The 23,619-nt window shown below is 39.6% G+C and overlaps 1 long non-coding RNA gene and 1 pseudogene across 2 annotated transcripts; both read right to left on the bottom strand.

Annotated features, from left to right (window-relative positions):
• Window positions 1-1,867: 1,867 nt before the first annotated feature.
• On the bottom strand, window positions 1,868-4,959 carry LOC123752472 (uncharacterized). 2 transcript variants are annotated; one of them, XR_011230577.1, is made up of 4 exons: window positions 4,637-4,959; window positions 4,281-4,343; window positions 3,730-3,827; window positions 1,868-2,800 (listed from the first exon to the last, which is right to left on the bottom strand). It is a non-coding gene; the product is annotated as an uncharacterized lncRNA (long non-coding RNA). The 2 variants fall into 2 exon arrangements; XR_006772196.2 differs by having other exon boundaries at window positions 1,868-2,797; window positions 4,637-4,958.
• Window positions 4,960-5,232: 273 nt separating this feature from the next.
• LOC138372015 (mucin-2-like) overlaps window positions 5,233-23,619 on the bottom strand; it is an 18,500-nt pseudogene continuing 113 nt past the window's right edge.

The following is a 23,619-nucleotide window of genomic DNA, read 5'->3' as shown; positions in this document are numbered from 1 at the left end:
AACAATATTTTCTTCCTCTAAATAATAAACCCGTCCAGTCTTCAACGTTTCAAGCGTAAATGCGAGAAATATTAATGTTCGAGACAATAATTTGTTTTATGAACGCGGACTCGGCGTGGGTAGAGGAACGCCAGCTCAGTACACGTGGAGAGCCGTTCAGGGGCAGACCTGCGCTTACCGTACTCATAAGAAGACGCCATTGCCCAGCAACTAGGGCAGGCGTTATCCATCCTCAGATGAAAGTCGCCACTGTGAGGCGTGAATAACCTTGCAGATAGTATCTTCAGCTGGTGCTGGTGTCGAATAAGGAGCCCTTTGACTTGGTTCTTGACGACACGTGACCGGTCAGCGAAGCGCGTCACTATCCAGGATAGGGTTAACCAGAGCCTGGGACGCGAAGCACGGCAATCTTAATACTTATACAGTGCCCACAGCTAAGTATATTCTTTTATGTGATGCATCAGGTAAAAGGTTTAATAGTAGCAGGGTGATTGTCCGTTATGACGCACGATAACATCTAATAACAGGTGATTAAAATTTGTTACCTGTAACTCTTAATTTTCTTGAATATATAGATTCAGTAGGTAAATCAGTTGCTACTGTAAAATATTTGTCTTGCAGCACGAGAGAAGAATTCTCCATGCTGTCTTCTCCCATGTTAACCCGTTCCACTCGTCAGTCGACCGAGTCCAGAGAATAAGAGGAACTTTCATGGCTTTCTAAAGGAATCTTCATTAAGCTAAGATTTATTTCCATTTATGATTCTATTGCAATTTCTTGTGTGCAGAATTCTTTGGGATTAATATGTGGTTTACTGTAATTCATTACTATGCTCATAATCTATGTTCCCATTTATGGTAATGATATCAGTTTCAATATTATTTTATAGGATTAGATTATTATTAATTGAATTAGTGAACGAACCACACTAATTCCTGGACGTACTTACCTCCAGTAATAACCCCCCAATGTAGGTGTTTGAGGTTTGATTCATTTAATAATACAGCCCATTAATTATTTCTATGATCATATTTTCTAGTTTTATCCATAGTTACTGGTTTCATCTAGGAATTATCTAATGATCAGAAATTCTCAGTTTCCCTCTTTACTATAAAAGCGGGTGGTCCTTCGTAAATTAATTTATTACATTAATATTTAAATTATCATGTTCAAGCCCCAAATATCCCACATATATATATATATATATATATATATATATATATATATATATATATATATATATATATATATATATATATATATATATATATATATATATATATATATATATATATATATATGAGAAGGAATGAGTGACTGTAAGGAATATGACTTTTACGTATGTCAGACAGGATCCTTCCACTTGGACTGGTGGGTAGAGCCAGGGCCTCTCTTCTTGCATGGTTGGCGTTCGATCCCCAATGATTGAAACGGTTGGGCATCGTTCTCTGACTCTGTTCTCATATCCCAGTTCATAGTCTGTCTTCCTAACCCTTCCTACTGCTATATAGTCATAATGGGTATGACCTTTATCCAGGTAATTTCCTTATCTCTATAAAGGGGGGGAGTGGAAGCCCAGTTGATTAAAGGGACCTCCCATAAGTTGAACACAATCTTCGTTCATTGTCACAAAAACAACTCTTCCTACGCTTGCAAACCTTAAAACGTTATAGATTCGCTTACAAAGTATTATTACAACTGAACAAGTTACATCAAGCAGTAATATTCTGGAACAGCAGCCCCAGTAACCCAAAGGCGAGCCAGATCCTTCCTGGCGCATTATTATCTTGTCATAATAACTTGTGAACAAACAAAGACATTATACTTTAACTTGGTAACATAATCAGGATGAAAAAAAAGACCAAAGTTTTCAAATTGCATTTTACAGAAAGAGAAACTTCACTTATAACTGTATATAAACATTATGAGGTGACAGAATCTTGCAGACCGATATTAAGAGGAAATATCTAACTTTATTGAACAAAAGTATTTAAACTTTCACATTAATTGCTGACTATATAACGAAAACAATTGCAATATGAATGCGCTCTCCGCTAATATGATGCTGACATGTGCATTTACACTTTAGATTAGGTTAGTTAATGTTAGGTTTGGTTAGGCCACTTAAACAGTATTTTTTCAGAAGCACACAGGCTGGAGGCTGCACTTGATTATATGTGCTAATGAGGGATATGTACCATTACTACACATCACCCCATTAACATGTATTCTAAGAGTTCAACACTCCATGGGCCTGCAGACTAATACTACAGTAACTCATGTGTCTATATACTAATAGTACAGTACCTTATAGATCTGTATCCTAATATTACAGCATCTCATGGACTTGCATCCTAATACTACACCACCTTATGGGCTTGTATCCTAATATTACAATTCCTCTTTGGAATCCTTCCTAATATTACAGCACCCCATGTGTTTGTATCTTAATATTACAGTATTGCATTGGCTTGTATCCCAATATTACAGCACCTTATGGGTCTGTATCTTAATATTACAGCATTGCATTGGCTTGTATCCCAATATTACAGCACCTTATGGGCCTATATCTTAATATTACATCATTGAATTGGCTTGTATCCAATTATTACAGCACCTTATTGGCTTGTATCCTAATATTACAGCAATGAATTGGCTTGTATCCCAATATTACAGCACCTTACGGATCTTTGGTCTAATATTACAGGGGCTTGTATCTAAATATTACAGCATCTCTTCGGTCTTCCCACTTGCGAGCTTCCCGACGCCATGTGGTCCGTCAATAGCTCATCCGTCTCTGCTTCAATGGAAACAGATAATTAGCATAAATGGATTTAAGTCCGAGCGGAAAACTAATGCAAGTGGAGCGCCCCCAGAGCTCTGACCTGGGACCTCTTTTGTTTACTACATGCATACACGCGCGCGTACACACACACACACACACACACACACACACACACACACACACACACACACGTGTGTGTGTGTGTGTGTGTATATAAAGGTAAATGTATAATATACCTTTAAGAGTTCTAGTTAATGAATTTCTAGATTTGTTATACTCTTTGCGTTTCTAGATAATGCAATTAATGCTTTCTCAATCTCTCTTCGTAAGCGAGGTATCTAATTCCAAAGATTAATTTTATCAGTCTTATCTCCACGTACTAAAGTGAATTTATGTCTATTCTATAGACCGAAACTTAACTTTATGTTCTGAATGGGACATAATAAGGATAAGATAAAGCTGAAAAAAAATATTAAATGGCTTTCTGCTTTCAGATATTAATCTTATTATATTATTATACTTATTTTTAATTTTCATTACAATAAAGTGTTTATAATTGGCATGAAAATTCATTTAAAATTACTCTGCAACACATTTTGATGATCTTTGCATTAGACATGAACAAATGTGTAATATGATTTAAGCTCTATGCAACGTTAACAATGCATTTAACTGTAAATGAAAAGTCAGCAAATATAATGAGTGATTCCAAATCTTGGGAATTCCAAGAACCTATCTTAATTTAGTCCTTTGTATAGTGTTAGTAATTTTAATTGAAAACAATAACATTACAAGCAACACTAAGAGATTGAAAACTAAGGACGTGTGTTTTTATAAGTCATATATGGCTGACAATGTGAAAACAAAAATTCATGACAGGTAATTCTTCCAGTTAAAAAGTGAAATAATGGCGAAGTTAGACGTGGACTCTCATGGAGCCTCACCAGGAAGAAGTGGTGGTTTTAATTGTTGAGGAAGTCCCGAATTTACTTCAGTCCCAAACATCCCGGATTAAAGATCAAGTCGATGGGATTCGTACAGGCTGTAAGAAAATATTAATTTGATTAATTAATATAATATTCCGACTAAGAGGACTATTTTGAATGATTATGCAAAGTATCATCTGAGTTCATTTTCCAAAGTGACTGGTTATGCAAGAAAGACCTGAGTTAGCCTGTTAGTTTGACTGATTATGATAAGATAAATCTAAATTCATCAGTCGTTTACCTAGAGTTATGGAAGGGAAACCTGAATTTGTTTGTTAGTTTGACTGGTTATTATATAATATTATACATAATCCAAACAGTTAAATATTTAAGTACAAGTTTACTAGTAAGAATGAATAATTAAATCACATTCATTACATACTCGACTTTTCAAGCAAGTGCAAAGACGAACCTACAATATAAAACATCCATAAAGATGTAACCACATAATGAAATATATATATAGTAGCTATATAATTAACACTTAAGATAAGATGCACTACTCTGACGGTTGGGTGTCGTTACGACCTCCTTAGGCAGGTCCTCACACTGACCCTTCTTCCTGTCACACTCTGTTGACACAAGACACATCATCAGTCCACCTCTGTTGTCAGGTGTCTACCTCAGTAATATTTAACGAAAAAAGCACTTGGATTATATATATATGTTCCGGTGAACTAAAGGCAATACAATTATTATCATTATTATTATTATCAGTGCTCGTAGTAGTATGATTATTATCATTCATCATGCACGATATAATTATCATTTAACTATTCCAGTAATGATTTTAACAAGTAATAATAATTCATGATGCAAATCAACTTTGCCCTAAGTAAAGGCTCCATCACGTGTCTTAACTCACCCGCAACCATAGTCTCAATGAAGACTCGCTCCTGAGCCATGACCTTCACCTCACCCAGCCACTTCTCAGTGTCCTTCTCCGGGTCTGGCGCCTTTGCTGATCATGCACAGGTCAAAGGCGCACGAATCTGGCGGGAGAGAGGGAGGAGAAAGGTGGTGTTGACTCTATGGTCACTGCTCATATTGTCTCTATACCGAATATTCATTTTTATGGCATATAATTCGTATTTATTTGTTTCTCTAGAGAATGTATTTTAATCAAGTTCTGTCGATCGCATCATCAGCTTCTATTCCTTAAACTCTGTTTCTGTGTTTATCCTTCTGTTTCTATATTCCCCTTGTATGTTTTACTTTTAATTCTGTTTTCCCTGGCGGAAGTCTTATCCACAAGTAAGCACCACAAGGTGCTCCACAAGGTGCTCCACAGGTGCTCCGCTCAGGTGCTCCTCAAGGAGCACCTGAGCTCCCCGGAGGCACTCTGGTCATCCCCCTGATGGTATTTTTTGCCCACAAGCACCTGGCTGACCTATATGGAGGGACCCTGACTATTCCCTGGTGGTAGTCTTGCCCACAAGCACCTGGCATGAATGAATGCGCTCTCCGCTAATATGATGCTGACATGTGCATTTACACTTTAGATTAGGTTAGTTAATGTTAGGTTAGTTAGGGCACTTAAACAGTACTTTTTCAGAAGCACACAGGCTGGAGGCTGCACTTGATTATATGTGCTAATGAGTGATATGTACCATTACTACACATCACCCCATTAACATGTGTTCTAAGAGTTCAACCCTCCATGGGCCTGCAAACTAATTCTACAGTAACTCATATGTCTATATACTAATAGTACAGTACCTTATAGATCTGTATCCTAATATTACAGCATCTCATGGACTTGTATCCTAATACTACACCACCTTGTGGGCTTGTATCCTAATATTACAATACCTCTTTGGACTCCTTCCTAATATTACATCACCTTATGGGTCTGTATCTTAATATTGCAGCATTGAATTGGCTTGTATCCCATTATTACAGCACCTTATTGGCTTGTATCCTTATATTACAGCAATGAATTGGCTTGTATCCCAATATTACAGCACCTTACGGGTCTTTAGTCTAATATTACAGGGGCTTGTATCTAAATATTACAGCATTTCTTCGGTCTTCACACTTGCGAGCTTCCCGACGCCATGTGGTCCGTCAATAGCTCATCCGTCTCTGCTTCAAAGGAAACAGAGAATTAGCATAAATGGATTTAAGTCCGAGCGGAAAACTAATGCATGTGGAGCGCCCCCAGAGCTCTGACCTGGGACCTCTTTTGTTTACTACATGCATACACGCGCGCGCACACACACACACACACACACGCTGGGAAGACGGGACACCACGAGCGTAGCTCTCATCCTGTAACTACACTTAGGTAATTACAAACACACACACACATACACACACACACACACACATACACACACACACACACACACACACACACACACACACACACGCACACGCACACACACACACACACACACACAACACACACACACACACACAGGCCGTGTGTGTGTGTATATATATTATTAAATATGACCGAAAAAGTAAGATTAATAATTCTAACACGAATTTTCTCAATCTTTCGTACATTACGCTTCACTGTTGGAGGTAAATAAAAAATCACTTCTCCAAAATTCATTTTTATTTCTAGTCTGACGCGACACGGGCGCGTTTCGTAAAACTTATTACATTTTCAAAGACTTCACAAATACACAACTGATTAGAACTTACGTATCTCTGATTTTATATCTACATTTGAGTGAGGTGGGAGGGGTGATGTGGCATTAACACAAGACAGAACAAGAGGGGATATTAATAGGGTATTAAAAGTATCAACACAAGACAGAACAGAAACAATGGGTATTGAATAGAAGTGTTTGTAGAAAGCCTATTGGTCCATATTTCTTGATGCTTCTATATTGGAGCGGAGTCTTGAGGTGGGTAGAATATAGTTGTGCAATAATTGGCTGTTGATTGCTGGTGTTGACTTCTTGATGTGTAGTGCCTCGCAAACGTCAAGCCGCCTGCTATCGCTGTATCTATCGATGATTTCTGTGTTGTTTATTAGGATTTCTCTGGCGATGGTTTGGTTATGGGAAGAGATTATATGTTCCTTAATGGAGCCCTGTTGCTTATGCATCGTTAAACGCCTAGAAAGAGATGTTGTTGTCTTGCCTATATACTGGGGTTTTTGGAGCTTACAGTCCCCAAGTGGGCATTTGAAGGCATAGACGACGTTAGTCTCTTTTAAAGCGTTCTGTTTTGTGTCTGGAGAGTTTCTCATGAGTAGGCTGGCCGTTTTTCTGGTTTTATAGTAAATCGTCAGTTGTATCCTCTGATTTTTGTCTATAGGGATAACGTTTCTATTAACAATATCTTTCAGGACCCTTTCCTCTGTTTTATGAGCTGTGGAAAAGAAGTTCCTGTAAAATAGTCTAATAGGGGGTATAGGTGTTGTGTTAGTTGTCTCTTCAGAGGTTGCATGGCTTTTCACTTTTCTTCTTATGATGTCTTCGATGAAACCATTGGAGAAGCCGTTATTGACTAGGACCTGCCTTACCCTACAGAGTTCTTCGTCGACTTGCTTCCATTCTGAGCTGTGGCTGAGAGCACGGTCGACTGTATGCGTTAACAACACTCCTCTTGTACCTGTCAGGGCAGTCGCTGTTGGCATTTAGGCACATTCCTATGTTTGTTTCCTTAGTGTAGACTGCAGTGTAGAAACCTCCGCCCTTTTCCATGACTGTTACATCTAGAAAAGGCCGCTTCCCATCCTTTTCCGTCTCGTAAGTGAAACGCAGCACGGAACTCTGCTCAAATGCCTCCTTCAGCTCCTGCAGATGTCTGACATCAGGTACCTGTGTAAAAATGTCGTCAACATACCTGCAGTATATGGCCGGTTTCAAGTTCATGTCGACTAAGACTTTTTGCTCGATGGTACCCATGTAGAAGTTTGCAAACAGGACACCTAGGGGAGAACCCATGGCGACCCCATCTACTTGCTTATACATGTGCCCATCCGGGCTCAAGAAGGGTGCCTCTTTAGTACAAGCTTGGAGTAGTTTCCTCAGAATACTTTCTGGCATGTCAAGAGGAGTACAGGCTGGATCACGATACACTCTGTCGGCTATCATTCCGATTGTCTCGTCCACAGGTACGTTGGTAAACAGCGATTCTACGTCCAACGAGGCTCTTATCCCTGTGGCCCGTGTGCCCCGCAGTAAGTCCACAAATTCCTTTGGAGACTTCAGGCTGAAGGCGCAAGGAACATAAGGAGTCAGCAGGCCGTTGAGTCGCTTCGCCAGTCTGTACGTGGGTGTGGGTATCTGGCTAATGATTGGCCGAAGTGGGTTTCCAGGCTTGTGCGTCTTGACATTTCCATACGCATATCCAGGTTTATATTCCCCAATGATCTTTGGCAGGTGGAGTCCGGATTTCTTGGCGTTCACAGTTTCGATCAGTTTGTTGACCTTTGCTTTTAATTCGGCTGTAGTGTCCTTCGTTACCCTTTGGAACTTAGTTTGGTCAGAGAGTATGATGTTCATTTTCGCCCGATATTCGTCTTTTTTAAGAATGACATATATTGGCGACTTGTCACCTCTCCTGACAACTATCTCCTTGTTCTCACGAAGGCTTTTAGCTGCCGCTTTAAGCTCGGGGGACAGTATGGTGCTTCTGTAGTTGCCTCGATTCTTTCCTCCTTCTGCAATAAGTTCTGCTTGTAAGGTATCTTTGGTAGTGACCTTCTTTTGTGTCTCGAGGTCGAATATGTCGTCCAACAGAATTTCCAACTCTACTTTCCGGGCCATTTCACTCGGTCTGGACATAACATGACAGTTTATGCCCAGATTTAGGAGAGTGACTTGGTCCTCAGTGAGGTTAATTCCTGCAAGGTTCAGGAAGCCATCTCTTGGTCGTGGAATTGCCATAGGTCCTCCATATAATGTTGTTAGTTTCTTGATAATCCTTGTTTCAGTGCTGAGGTGATGTTGGTCTGTGAGGATGTCGAGGTGTTGTTCAATGCGGGTACGGATACTATGGTCGATGTTGCTATTTCTCCACTCGTTTGTAGCATGAAGTAGTTGCGTTTTGTTGTCTTTGATTTCATTCTCTGCCTTGTATATCTGATCACGAATCAGATCCTGGCGATATTTTATCGTGAAGGCTTGATTCCTTGCTGCTGGGTCGTGCACTTTAATATTAGTATATTTTGGTAGCAGTCTTTCCTGTAGACATATATTATTAAATATGACCGAAAAAGTAAGATTAATAATTCTAACACGAATTTTCTCAATCTTTCGTACATTACGCTTCACTGTTTTAGTGAAGCGTAAGTTTTACGAAACGCGCCCGTGTCGCGTCAGACTAGAAATAAAAATGAATTTTGGAGAAGTGATTTTTGATTTACCTCCAACAGTGAAGCGTAATGTACGAAAGATTGAGAAAATTCGTGTTAGAATTATTAATCTTACTTTTTCGGTCATATTTAATAATATATGTCTACAGGAAAGACTGCTACCAAAATATACTAATATTAAAGTGCACGACCCAGCAGCAAGGAATCAAGCCTTCACGATAAAATATCGCCAGGATCTGATTCGTGATCAGATATACAAGGCAGAGAATGAAATCAAAGACAACAAAACGCAACTACTTCATGCTACAAACGAGTGGAGAAATAGCAACATCGACCATAGTATCCGTACCCGCATTGAACAACACCTCGACATCCTCACAGACCAACATCACCTCAGCACTGAAACAAGGATTATCAAGAAACTAACAACATTATATGGAGGACCTATGGCAATTCCACGACCAAGAGATGGCTTCCTGAACCTTGCAGGAATTAACCTCACTGAGGACCAAGTCACTCTCCTAAATCTGGGCATAAACTGTCATGTTATGTCCAGACCGAGTGAAATGGCCCGGAAAGTAGAGTTGGAAATTCTGTTGGACGACATATTCGACCTCGAGACACAAAAGAAGGTCACTACCAAAGATACCTTACAAGCAGAACTTATTGCAGAAGGAGGAAAGAATCGAGGCAACTACAGAAGCACCATACTGTCCCCCGAGCTTAAAGCGGCAGCTAAAAGCCTTCGTGAGAACAAGGAGATAGTTGTCAGGAGAGGTGACAAGTCGCCAATATATGTCATTCTTAAAAAAGACGAATATCGGGCGAAAATGAACATCATACTCTCTGACCAAACTAAGTTCCAAAGGGTAGCGAAGGACACTACAGCCGAATTAAAAGCAAAGGTCAACAAACTGATCGAAACTGTGAACGCCAAGAAATCCGGACTCCACCTGCCTAAAGATCATTGGGGAATATAAACCTGGATATGCGTATGGAAATGTCAAGACGCACAAGCCTGGAAACCCACTTCGGCCAATCATTAGCCAGATACCCACACCCACGTACAGACTGGCGAAGCGACTCAACGGCCTGCTGACTCCTTATGTTCCTTGCGCCTTCAGCCTGAAGTCTCCAAAGGAATTTGTGGACTTACTGCGGGGCACACGGGCCACAGGGATAAGAGCCTCGTTGGACGTAGAATCGCTGTTTACCAACGTACCTGTGGACGAGACAATCGGAATGATAGCCGACAGAGTGTATCGTGATCCAGCCTGTACTCCTCTTGACATGCCAGAAAGTATTCTGAGGAAACTACTCCAAGCTTGTACTAAAGAGGCACCCTTCTTGAGCCCGGATGGGCACATGTATAAGCAAGTAGATGGGGTCGCCATGGGTTCTCCCCTAGGTGTCCTGTTTGCAAACTTCTACATGGGTACCATCGAGCAAAAAGTCTTAGTCGACATGAACTTGAAACCGGCCATATACTGCAGGTATGTTGACAACATTTTTACACAGGTACCTGATGTCAGACATTTGCAGGAGCTGAAGGAGGCATTTGAGCAGAGTTCCGTGCTGCGTTTCACTTACGAGACGGAAAAGGATGGGAAGCTGCCTTTTCTAGATGTAACAGTCATGGAAAAGGGCGGAGGTTTCCACACTGCAGTCTACACTAAGGAAACAAACATAGGAATGTGCCTAAATGCCAACAGCGACTGCCCTGACAGGTACAAGAGGAGTGTTGTTAACGCATACGTCGACCGTGCTCTCAGCCACAGCTCAGAATGGAAGCAAGTCGACGAAGAACTCTGTAGGGTAAGGCAGGTCCTAGTCAATAACGGCTTCTCCAATGGTTTCATCGAAGACATCATAAGAAGGAAAGTGAAAAGCCATGCAACCTCTGAAGAGACAACTAACACAACACCTATACCCCCTATTAGACTATTTTACAGGAACTTCTTTTCCACAGCTCATAAAACGGAGGAAAGGGTCCTGAATGATATTGTTAATAGAAACGTTATCCCTACAGACAAAAATCAGAGGATACAACTGACGATTTACTATAAAACCAGAAAAACGGCCAGCCTACTCATGAGAAACTCTCCAGACACAAAACAGAACGCTTTAAAAGAGACTAACGTCGTCTATGCCTTCAAATGCCAAACTTGGGGACTGTAAGCTCCAAAAAACCCTAGTATATAGGCAAGACAACAACATCTCTTTCTAGGCGTTTAACAATGCATAAGCAACAGGGCTCCATTAAGGAACATATAATCTCTTCCCATAACCAAACCATCGCCAGAGAAATCCTAGTAAACAACACAGAAATCATCGATAGATACAGCGATAGCAGGCGGCTTGACGTTTGCGAGGCACTACACATCAAGAAGTCAACACCAGCAATCAACAGCCAATTATTGCACAACTATATTCTACCCACCTCAAGACTCCGCTCCAATATAGAAGCATCAAGAAATATGGACCAATAGGCTTTCTACAAACACTTCTATTCAATACCCATTGTTTCTGTTCTGTCTTGTGTTGATACTTTTAATACCCTATTAATATCCCCTCTTGTTCTGTCTTGTGTTAATGCCACATCACCCCTCCCACCTCACTCAAATGTAGATATAAAATCAGAGATACGTAAGTTCTAATCAGTTGTGTATTTGTGAAGTCTTTGAAAATGTAATAAGTTTTACGAAACGCGCCCGTGTCGCGTCAGACTAGAAATAAAAATGAATTTTGGAGAAGTGATTTTTGATTTACCTCCAACAGTGAAGCGTAATGTACGAAAGATTGAGAAAATTCGTGTTAGAATTATTAATCTTACTTTTTCGGTCATATTTAATAATATATATATATATATATATATATATATATATATATATATATATATATATATATATATATATATATATATATATATATATATATATATATATATATATATATATATATAACTTTCGCTTGAAACAATCAAGCGAGCCTACGTTTATTGTGTTGCCTAGTCATTTCTCTGATAAGTCATCTACCCTATTTCCAGAACATTATATACCGTTATGTATATCACCCTTTAAGATTTCTAGTTAATGAATTTCTAGATTTGTTAAACACTTTGCATTTCTAGATAATGCATTTAATGCTTTCTCAATCTCTCTTCGTAAGCTAGGTATCTAATTCCAAAGATAAATTTTATCAGTCTTATCTCCACCCACTAAACTGAATTTATGTCTATTCTATACCTGGTTGATACCTGGTTGATGGGGTTCTGGGAGTTCTTCTACTCCCAAGCCCGGCCCGAGGCCAGGCTCGACTTGTGAGAGTTTGGTCCACCAGGCTGTTGCTTGGAGCGGCCCGCAGGGCCACGTACCCACCACAGCCCGGCTGATCCGGAACTTCTCTTAGAAAACCGTCCAGTTTTCTCTTGAAGATGTCCACGGTTGTTCCGGCAATATTTCTTATGCTCGCTGGGAGGACATTGAACAACCGCGGACCCCTGATGTTTATACAGTACTCTCTGATTGTGCAAATGGCACCTCTGCTCTTCACTGGTTCAATCTTGCATTTTCTTCCATATCGTTCACTCCAGTACGTTGTTATTTTACTGTGTAGATTTGGGACCTGACCCTCCAGTATTTTCCATGTGTATATTATTTGGTATCTCTCTCGTCTCCTTTCTAGAGAGTACATTTGGAGAGCTTTGAGACGATCCCAATAATTTAGGTGTTTTATCTCGTTTATGCGTGCCGTATATGTTCTCTGTATTCCCTCTATTTCAGCAATCTCTCCTGCTCAGAAGGGGGAAGTGAGTACTGAGCAGTACTCGAGACGGGACAACACAAGTGACTTGAAGAGTACAACCATTGTGATGGGTTCCCTGGATTTGAAAGTTCTCGTAATCCATCCTATCATTTTTCTGGCTGTCGCAATATTTGCTTGGTTATGCTCCCTAAACGTTAGATCGTCGGACATCATTATTCCCAAATCCTTGACATGCTGTTTTTCTACTATGGGAAGATTCGATTGTGTTTTGTACCCTGTATTATGTTTCAGATCCTCATTTTTGCCGTACCTGAGTACCTGAAATTTATCACTGTTAAACATCATGTTATTTTCTGCTGCCCAATCATAAACTTTGTTGACATCTGCTTGTAGTTTTTCAATGTCTTCAGCAGAGGTAATTTTCATGCTGATTTTTGTGTCATCTGCAAAGGACGACACGAAGCTGTGGCGTGTATTTTTGTCTATATCAGATATGAGAATAAGAAACAGTAGCGGTGCAAGGACTGTACCTTGAGGTACAGAGCTTTTAACATCGCTTGGACTCGATTTTATCTGATTGACTGTTACTCTTTGTGTTCTGTTCGACAGGAAATTGAGTATCCAGCGTCCTACTTTCTCTCTTATAGACCGAAACTTAATTTTATGTTCTGAATGAAACATAATAAGGATAAGATAAAACTGAAAAGAAATATTAAATGGCTTTCTGCTTTCAGATATTAATCCTATTATATTATTATACTTATTTTTAATTTTCATTACAATAAAGTGTTTATAATTGGCATGAAAATTCATTTAAAATTACTCTGCAACACATTTTGATGATCTTTGCATTAGACATGAACAAATGTGTAATATGAAAAGTAAGGACTGAAAACAAGAACAAACAACAAAGTACAGTTCATAAATGGCCTCCTCACGGAGTCAAATGCAGTATTTGGAGCTTTCACAGAAACCCATGCAGGGGAATTGTTGGACAGTGAGATCTGGATTCCAGGATATAACCTATACAGGTGTGATAGGAAAATTAGGTCACATGGAGGAGTGGGTCTGTATATTAGGGAAGACCTTGTATGCTCGGAGCTTCTAAACGTTACAAATGAGGTGGTAGAGGTACTGGGATTAAAAATAGAGAAAATAAATTTAGTGATTATACTAATATACAAACCGCCAGATGCAACGGCTGAGGAATTCACTGAACAGATAAGCAAAATAGAAAATAGCCTTGATAATTTGGAGAACCCGATACCTGATATTATCTTCCTAGGTGACTTCAACTTGCTAGTCTCAGGTGGAAAATAGCAAACAATAATATTATACCAGGAAATCTATCAGGACCTAACCAACCACAGATTAGAGAACTACTTAGATTCAGTGACAAATTTTCACTCAATCAGCAGATATCGGAGCCAACGAGAAACGAAAATATTCTAGATCTGGTCTTTACGAACAATGAAGACATTATCAGAGACATTACGATATCAGATACCACATACTCAGACCACAAACTCATTGAAGTGCAAACGACCATCAATACTCAGAATAGACCTAAAACGTTGATAAAGCGAGAGGGGCTATTCAGTAAATTCAATTTTAATAATAAAAGGATAGACTGGGAGATAATAAACAGGGAACTTACAAACATTCCATGGGGAACTGTTCTAAATAATACAAGTCCTACAGAAGGAATAGAAAAACTGACTTCAGAAGCGTATCAAGTCTGTCTGAAACATGTTCCTTTGAGGAAAGCCAGAAAGAGATCTAACGTAGAAAGAGAACGCAGACGACACTATAAACGCAGGAAAAAAAATAACGGAACTGCTTATGCAGACACGAATTTCCCGTCAAAGAAGGAATAATTTAAATAGGGAGATTGAAGAAATCGAGCGGAAATTGAAACACTCATATGAAACTGAAGAAAGGCAGTTAGAACAGAAAGCAATTCAGGAAATAAAGAAAAATCCAAAATATTTGTTCTCATATGCGAAATCAAAAGCAAAAACCACTGCCAGTATTGGACCTTTTCGTATAAGTGAAGGTTCATACACGGAGGATGACAAAGAAATTAGTGAAATCCTAAAAAAGCAGTATGAGGACATGTTTAGCACTCCAATAAACAACATGAAGGTGGAAGATCCAGACAATTTCTTTATGCGGGATATTCGAACCCCTGTAAATATAACTGATATAAACACGAGCGCACTAAATTTTGAAAAAGAAATTCAAAACATGCCCATGCACTCGGCCCCAGGTCCAGACTCATGGAATTCAATATTTATAAAGAAATGCAAAGTGCCGGTAGCACAGGCACTCAGTATAGTGTGGAGGAAGAGCTTGGACACGGGGGAGATACCAGATGCACTTAAAGTAGCAGACATAGCCCCTCTACACAAGGGATGGAGCAAAGCATTGGCAAAAAATTATAGACCAGTTGCACTAACATCGCACATCATAGAAGTATTTGAGAGAGTGATTAGGAGTCAGGTCACCAATTTCATGGAGACCAATGACCTTCACAACCCAGGCCAACATGGATTTCGAGCGGGAACATCGTGCCTCTCACAGCTACTTGAGCACTACGACAAAGTCACTGAGGCATTAGAAGAGAAACAGAATGCTGATGTGATATACACGGACTTCGCAAAGGCTTTCGATAAATGTGACCATGGCGTGATAGCACACAAAATGAAGTCAATGAGAATAACCGGTAAAGTAGAACGCTGGATACTCAGTTTTCTGTCAAACAGGACTCAGCGAGTAACTGTCAACCATATAAAATCTAGTCCAAGTGCAGTGAAAAGCTCTGTACCTCAGGGTACAGTCCTTGCACCGCTGCTTTTCCTTATTATCATATCAGATATAGACAAAAATACAAGTCACAGCTTCGTATCATCCTTTGCAGATGACACAAAAATCAGTATGAAAATTACCTCGGCTGAGGACATTGAAAAACTTCAAGCTGATATTAATAAAGTTTTCGACTGGGCATCAGAAAATAACATGATGTTTAACAGTGATAAATTCCAGGTACTCAGGTACGGTAAAAATGAGGACCTTAAACATAATACAGAGTGCAAAACACAATCAAATGTACCCATAGTAGGAAAACAGCATGTAAAGGATTTGGGAATAATAATGTCTGACGACCTAACGTTTAAGGAGCATAACCAAGCAAATATTGCGACAGCCAGAAAAATGATAGGATGGATTACGAGAACTTTCAAATCCAAGGATCCCATCACAATGGTTGTACTCTTCAAGTCACTTGTGTTGTCCCGTCTTGAGTACTGCTCAGTACTCACTTCCCCCTTCAGAGCAGGAGAGATTGCTGAAATAGAGGGAATACAGAGAACATATACGGCACGCATAGACGCAATAAAGCACCTAAATTATTGGGATCGTCTCAAAGCCCTCCAAATGTACTCACTAGAAAGAAGACGAGAGAGATATCAAATAATATACACCTGGAAGATACTGGAGGGCCAAGTACCAAATCTACACAGTAAAATAACAACGTACTGGAGTGAACGACATGGAAGAAAATGTAGAATAGAACCAGTGAAGAGCAGAGGTGCCATAGGCACAATCAGAGAACACTGTATAAACATCAGAGGTCCGCGGTTGTTCAACGTCCTCCCAGCAAGCATAAGAAATATTGCCGGAACAACCGTGGACATCTTCAAGAGGAAACTAGATTTATTCCTCCAAGGAGTGCCGGACCAACCGGGCTGTGGTGGGTATGTGGGCCTGCGGGCCGCTCCAAGCAACAGCCTGGTGGACCAAACTCTCACAAATCGAGCCTGGCCTCGGGCCGGGCTTGGGGAGTAGAAGAACTCCCAGAACCCCATCAACCAGGCATGATTTAAGCTCTTTGCAACGTTAACAATGCATTTAACTGTAAATGAAAAGTCAGCAAATATAATGAGTGATTCCAAATCTTGGGAATTCCAAGAACCTATCTTAATTTAGTCCTTTGTATAGTGTTAGTAATTTTAATTGAAAACAATAACATTACAAGCAACACTAAGAGATTGAAAACTAAGGACGTGTGTTTTTATAAGTCTTATATGGCTGACAATGTGAAAACAAAAATTCATGACAGGTAATTCTTCCAGTTTAAAAGTGAAATAATGGCGAAGTTAGACGTGGACACTCATGGAGCCTCACCAGGAAGAATTGGTGGTTTTAATTGTGGAGGAAGTGCCGAATTGGCTTCAGTCCCAAACATCCTGGATTAAAGATCAAGTAGATGGGATTCGTACAGGCTGTAAGAAAATATTAATTTGATTAATTAATATAATATTCCGACTAAGAGGACTATTTTGAATGATTATGCTAAGTATCATCTGAGTTCATCTTCCAAAGTGACTGGTTATGCAAGAAAGACCTGAGTTAGCCTGTTAGTTTCACTGATTATGATAAGATAAATCTAAATTCATCTGTTGTTTACCTAGAGTTATGGAAGGGAAACCTGAATTTGTTTGTTAGTTTGACTGGTTATTATATCATATTATACATAATCCAAACAGTGAAATATTTAAGTACAAGTGGATACCAGTAAGAATGAATAATTAAATCACATTCATTACATACTCGACTTTTCAAGCAAGTGCAAAGACGAACCTACAATATATAACATCCATAAAGAAGTAACCACATAATGAAATATATTCCTAGTAGCTATGTTATTTACACTTAAGATAAGTTGCACTATACTGACGGTTGGGTATCGTTACGACCTCCTTAGGCAGGTCCTCACACTGACCCTTCTCCCGGTCACACTCTGTTGACACAAGACACATCATCAGTCCACCTCTGTTGTCAGGTGTCTACCTCAGTAATATTTAACGAAAAAAGCACTTGGATTATATATATATGTTCCGGTGAACTAAAGGCAATACAATTATTATCATTATTATTATTATCAGTGCTAGTAGTAGTATAATTATTATCATTCATCATGCACGATATAATTATCATTTAACTATTCCAGTAATGATTTAAACAAGTAATAATAATTCATTATACAAATGAACTTTGCCCTGAGTATTAAGGCTCCATCACGTGTCTTAACTCACCCGCAACCATAGTCTCAATGAAGACTCGCTCCTGAGCCATGACCTTCACCTCACCCAGCCACTTCTCAGTGTCCTTCTCCGGGTCTGGAGAGCCTTTGCTGATCATGCACAGGTCAAAGGCGCACGAATCTGCCGGGAGAGGGGGAGGAGAAAGGAGGTGTTGACTCTATGGTCACTCCTCATATTGTCTCTATACCGAATATTCATTTTTATGGCATATAATTCGTATTTATTTGTTTCTCTAGAGAATGTATTTTAATCAAGTGCTGTCGATCGCATCTTCAGCTTCTATTCCTTAAACTCTGTTTCTGTGTTTATCTTTCTGTTTCTATATTCCCCTTGTATGTTTCACTTTTAATTCTGTTTTCCCTTGCGGAAGTCTTATCCACAAGTCTTGCTGAGCTCCCCGGAGGCACTCTGGTCATCCCCCTGATGGTATTTTTTGCCCACAAGTACCTGGCTGACCTCCATGGAGGGACTCTGACTATTCCCTGGTGGTAGTCTTACCCACAAGCACCTGGCTGACCTCCATGGAGGAACGCTGACTATTCCCTGGTGGTAGTCTTACCCACAAGCACCTGGCTGACCTCCATGGAGGGACTCTGACTATTCCCTGGTGGTAGTCTTACCCACAAGCACCTGGCTGAGCTCCCCAGAGGCACCCTGGCCATTGGATTTTGCCCCACCAACAGTCTGCTGGCACAGTGCCAACATTCTCTTCCATGAAACATTGTCCTGCTGGCTTTGTTTGAACGTTGCTTGAGACTCCTGTAGATAAAATAGAAAAAATCCTGTTATTCTTTGACAACTTATTAAAGAAGCAACTTCCAACATAATAAAGACAGTGGACCTTCCACAGCAATCCTGTAATATTTGTTTGTAGAGTTTTAATAGTATTACTGATTTTTTGTTTAATCTGAGCTTAATTAAGGATACAGAAGAATATATATAATGATAAGGGATTAAATAAATATTCAACAAAAGGTATTCAAACTAGAAAAAATAAAATATTTTATTATTCCGGTAGTTCTAATTAAATATTCTTTTAACATAGTTCCCAATAAAACTTTGTATATAATAAAAGGTGTTGGTTAATTTCTCATTTGCAGTGCTTTATTGGAACACTGAGAGAAGAAAACTAATTTCTATTATCTTTCTTTAGTGCAAATAAATGCTTGATGCTCAAAATTAATTAGTTGCAATATCCGCATATGATTAGAAATTCCAAAATGTATAAATTATCGGCAGTATATAGTTTATAAAGAATAAATTTAAGGATTAAAGCATATCCATTTATCCTATTGATTTATGACAGGATATAGATCCTAGTTATCATTACAATGGCTCACCATTGTTGGGAGACAAGAAGCCGAATAGGGTTATCGAGGTTCCCCCCCCAACCCATCATCCCCATACGACAAGGACTGATGGGTCAACAGGATTCAACCCACGACAGTTTAGTTGTCACTCAGCAGACAACATTCTAACTAACCGTGTTGATGGATCTCCTGCGTCTCCCGGCGGCTCTGCAGGCGGGGTTGGTCTGGTCCGGTGTCTGCAGGCATAATATTGCGGTTAGTTTAGCTCTACCCCCGTAGTGTCTGTCAGATGTTGAACACAACACCCCCATTATGTGTCAGTGTGAGGTTCGACCCTCAGGAGCGCTCTATGGTATAAAATGGCACTTTTGCAGGACAGTTTTCCGCCTCTCACTGCTCCTAATATTACACTAAGCCGTGATTTGCTCACAATACACTGTGTATTACCTTCCAGGACTCAGCGAACACAACAGGGGCGTTGAGCGTAGGGTTGTACGGCACGTTGTTCCTAGTAGTGAAGTCGTTGCCAGTGTTCTTGTCCGGAATACCACACAAGCCGCGAAGCTCAGAATGAATATTAGGGTTGGCCCACACGTCGAAGCGAATCTTGCAGTGCTGGAGCTGAAAAGGCAGTAGGGAAAGGAGGTGGTGAAAGGGTAGCAGGAAAGGCCCCCCAAAGGGTCCCTAGGTATTAATCTACTCTCATTTGTTAAATATAGATGTGACCCTTATCGAGATAGAGGTTCGGGTGCATCTACCAGTCATGGAGACATGGCGAGAGTTGTGGAGACTGGTATAACAATCTGACAGTCTAAAGCTATCTTTGGCAAGCACCTTCATATTACATCTTTGCAGCAATTTAAAGAAATATTATGCCACTCAAGTCAAGATTGAAACCAGAAGACGCGACCAGGCCATTAGCATTACATGAGAATGAGAAGGAGCCATAAGAAGACGACACCGCGAACACTGTTTATGTAGACCAGACGTAAATCTGTGTATTTATGAATTTATGTTTGTAGGTTAGATTAGCATTTTAAAAGCACCCTTCTGGGGTTGATTGTTCTATAAATCACTGAACTATATGTTCAACAGATCTCTAACCCTGTACATGGAGGATAAGAGAAAATCCATATATATGCTGGCTAGCGTTGTAATTGTGGCCTTGACTAGGGTAGAAAATAATAACAAAGAAACTATACATGTACGATAAGAAGCAAGATTATTGTATAAAAATGTATTATTTTAATTTAGATTTAACTAAAAATAATGCAGCCTAAGTGGATTTACCACAAGACCTTCAGAGATCAGCGCCATGAGGCACTCTCCCTCTCGTTAAACTTACCATAAAACCTCCATACACCAACATCTTTAGGCACTCTGCCTAGCCTCAGGCTCACATTACGATTCTGAGAGCCCAGCACCCTGAGACATTCTCCCTGGCGCGAGACTTACCAAAAGACCTTGAGAGCCCCCTGAGACATTCTCCCTGGCGCCAGACTTTCCACAAGACCTTGAGAGCCCAGAATCCTGAGACATTCTCCCTGGCGCCAGACAAGGACATTGTGCTTGACTCCTCCGGCGGTCACCCTCTGGGCTTAGGGACCCGCTGGCACCTCAATCTCTTCACCGTTTGCACGAATCTGCAGAACACAAAATTGTTTCACAAATATACACAAATTATTTACGGAGGGAGAACAGGAAAAAATTTCAGAGAATTAAATAAAATTGTGCCAAATAGTAAATAAAAAAAATTAGGTACATTCAGAAACAATTTAGACTGAACTATATTAAAATAATCCAGGCCTAATAATTGTATCTATTTGTAATCACACTACCTCAATAAATGACTAGGAAGGCATACATCTAGGAAATCAACAACAGCAGAACACAATGTGGTTAAACACTCTACGGACAATCAAACCCGTATTTCATATTTTATGTGAGTTGTTTGTGGTCGTAATAGTAGCCAATTATACTAAAGTAGGGCATGAGGGTCAACTCACACCCACCCTACGACACTATACAATCACAACTCACCATGGAAAGCTATTATTTTGATTTAGACATGAATATTTCTCCGGGATTTTTCGAACAAAATCGTTAATATAATATAGTAAACCATCAAAAAATCGAAGACCATCTCTGTACTTAACACTTTTTATAAATATGTTTGTAAGCAATGATGCCACTTATCTCCAAAGTTCTTCCAATTAATATTTTTGTATGTATAATAGCAAGATTTATCTTTTTATTATGTAAGAATAACCGCAGTAATGTAAAATCCTGGTAATTAATAAGGATTTATGAGCAAAAATCAATTCTCACAAGTTTCTATGGGGAAAAAATGGAAATTGATGTAAGACGCATTGGGCTTGGAAACCCCCTTAAACTTCAGCTGATGTTGACCTTCTTCAAAGAATTAACATTGATATGTTTGTTTTATTTGAAGTGATATGTAATGACCGTGTGGAGAAGACTCTTGATTGGTCCTGAGGTCTCTTGGAAATACCAAAACAATTTCATATGCACATGTGATAATTTGTTTATCTGTACATTCTCTCTATTTATGAACATAATAATTATATATAATAAGAGAACATAATTCTCTTTATATTATGTTCGGAAATTAAAGCAAAGTAGTTGAAACTGTCTTACAAAATACTACCTGTACAGGTAGAGGTACATGGTTAGGGAGGTTATCATCAATACTATACCAACAGCACTATAGAATGGACATTAATTATATAGGAAGCGAACAGATTAAGATGTCAAAGTTAATTCCGGGCAACAAAAGCCTCTAGTTCAAGGAAGAATAAACAAAATAATTTTACATTCTACAGATAAGCGAAGATTGAAGACGTACATGACAGAAATATGTAAATGAAGGAAAGAGTATAACAAGGGAGATATTAAAAAGGGGCTAAATATATCAACACAAAATAAGACAGTAAAAAATGGATTAAAACTGGATACGTTTAGAAAAGATCTCGATAAATACTGGCCTTCAGATAGGGTTGTTAAATTACTGAACACATTGTTAGGTGACAAAGAACTTGATGTCACTGCATTATTATTAGCGTAGGTTAGACAAATATAAGTGTTGATGGATGCTAATAGTAGATGCCTCGCATGGGCCTATTGGCCTTCAGTAAGTTCCTGTATTCTTATTTTCTAGTACTTACAAAACAGATTTAATTGTTATTGATTTATCTATTTATCTATCCACAGTCCTGCTTGTATGTTTGCTTACACACGTGTAAAACCATTAGTATATAAACATGCATATCACTGCGTATCCGGCCATGAGTCTGGCCCTTCTTTCTTCATAATCAGATGTTTCGTGCTCTGGAAATGTCAACTCACCTTGAAAATGCCTGGAGAAGCGAGTCCCCATTCTCCTATCTCAATCTGAAGCTTCGGGTTGTCTTTGAAGGTGGTCTTTTGGACGCAAGAGGGCATGTTGTAGCAGCGCCTGGCGAAGGTCACTCTTTGAGTAAATCGTTCTCAACACTTCAATGCGTTCATATATTTTTCACCCACTCTGTATTTTGTTTTAGTGTAGCTATGTATAAGGAAATATATAATACTGAACTATGCCTCGAGAGGACTGCTTCGCAAAGAAACTCACCGGAACTGTGCGAAGATGCCGTAATCGGGATTGAGGCTGTTCCCTTTCTGGGAGATGGCGTATTTGCAGACTCCGTGGTAGTCGAACCTGTGACGGTCGTAGCTCCAGAAGTGGGGGTCGTTGAAGACCTCGCACCGCGGACCTGCGGTGGGAAATTCACTCTGAACTTCAAGTAAATACTTTCCCCTGCCACTATATTGTTCTCACTCCCTATTGCTGCATTAAGAAGGAAACACATATGCTAGAAAGTAAGCTTCGTGCTTTCTTGTTGTTCAAAATTCTTCTCTATCTTCGTTCCTTCACTCATAGCTCATCTCCACTTGCTATTCTGATCTTTGACATGAACTATTTTGACCTGGCTCCCCTTACTCATAACCGCTCTTTAGCTGACTCAAAACGCATCTACACCTACCTCCCGTTACTCACAATCCATTTCGAAACTAACCAACCCATTTTCACTTGCCTCTTAATGCATACATTCACTCGCCACCTACCTCTTGGTGCATGTAATAACTCTCCACTTGCCTCCAAGGATTCACAAACCCCCAACACATGTTTAAAGGTGCTCTAACACACTTTCTACCTATTGTGGCTTAACACTATTATCCACCTGCCTCTCAGTGCTCACAACCCTAGAAAACTTGAATCATGATATGCTCACCCTTCACCAAATGTACTACAGTAGGCACGGTACTACAACACAAAACTAACCACAGAGTACTCAACCCACCATCCAGTACTCGCAACAGGACATTCAGT

This window comes from Procambarus clarkii, chromosome 37 (genome assembly GCF_040958095.1).
Source record: "Procambarus clarkii isolate CNS0578487 chromosome 37, FALCON_Pclarkii_2.0, whole genome shotgun sequence".
In the NCBI taxonomy this organism is placed as follows: domain Eukaryota; kingdom Metazoa; phylum Arthropoda; class Malacostraca; order Decapoda; family Cambaridae; genus Procambarus; species Procambarus clarkii.
This window is presented reverse-complemented; position numbering and strand designations above follow the sequence as displayed.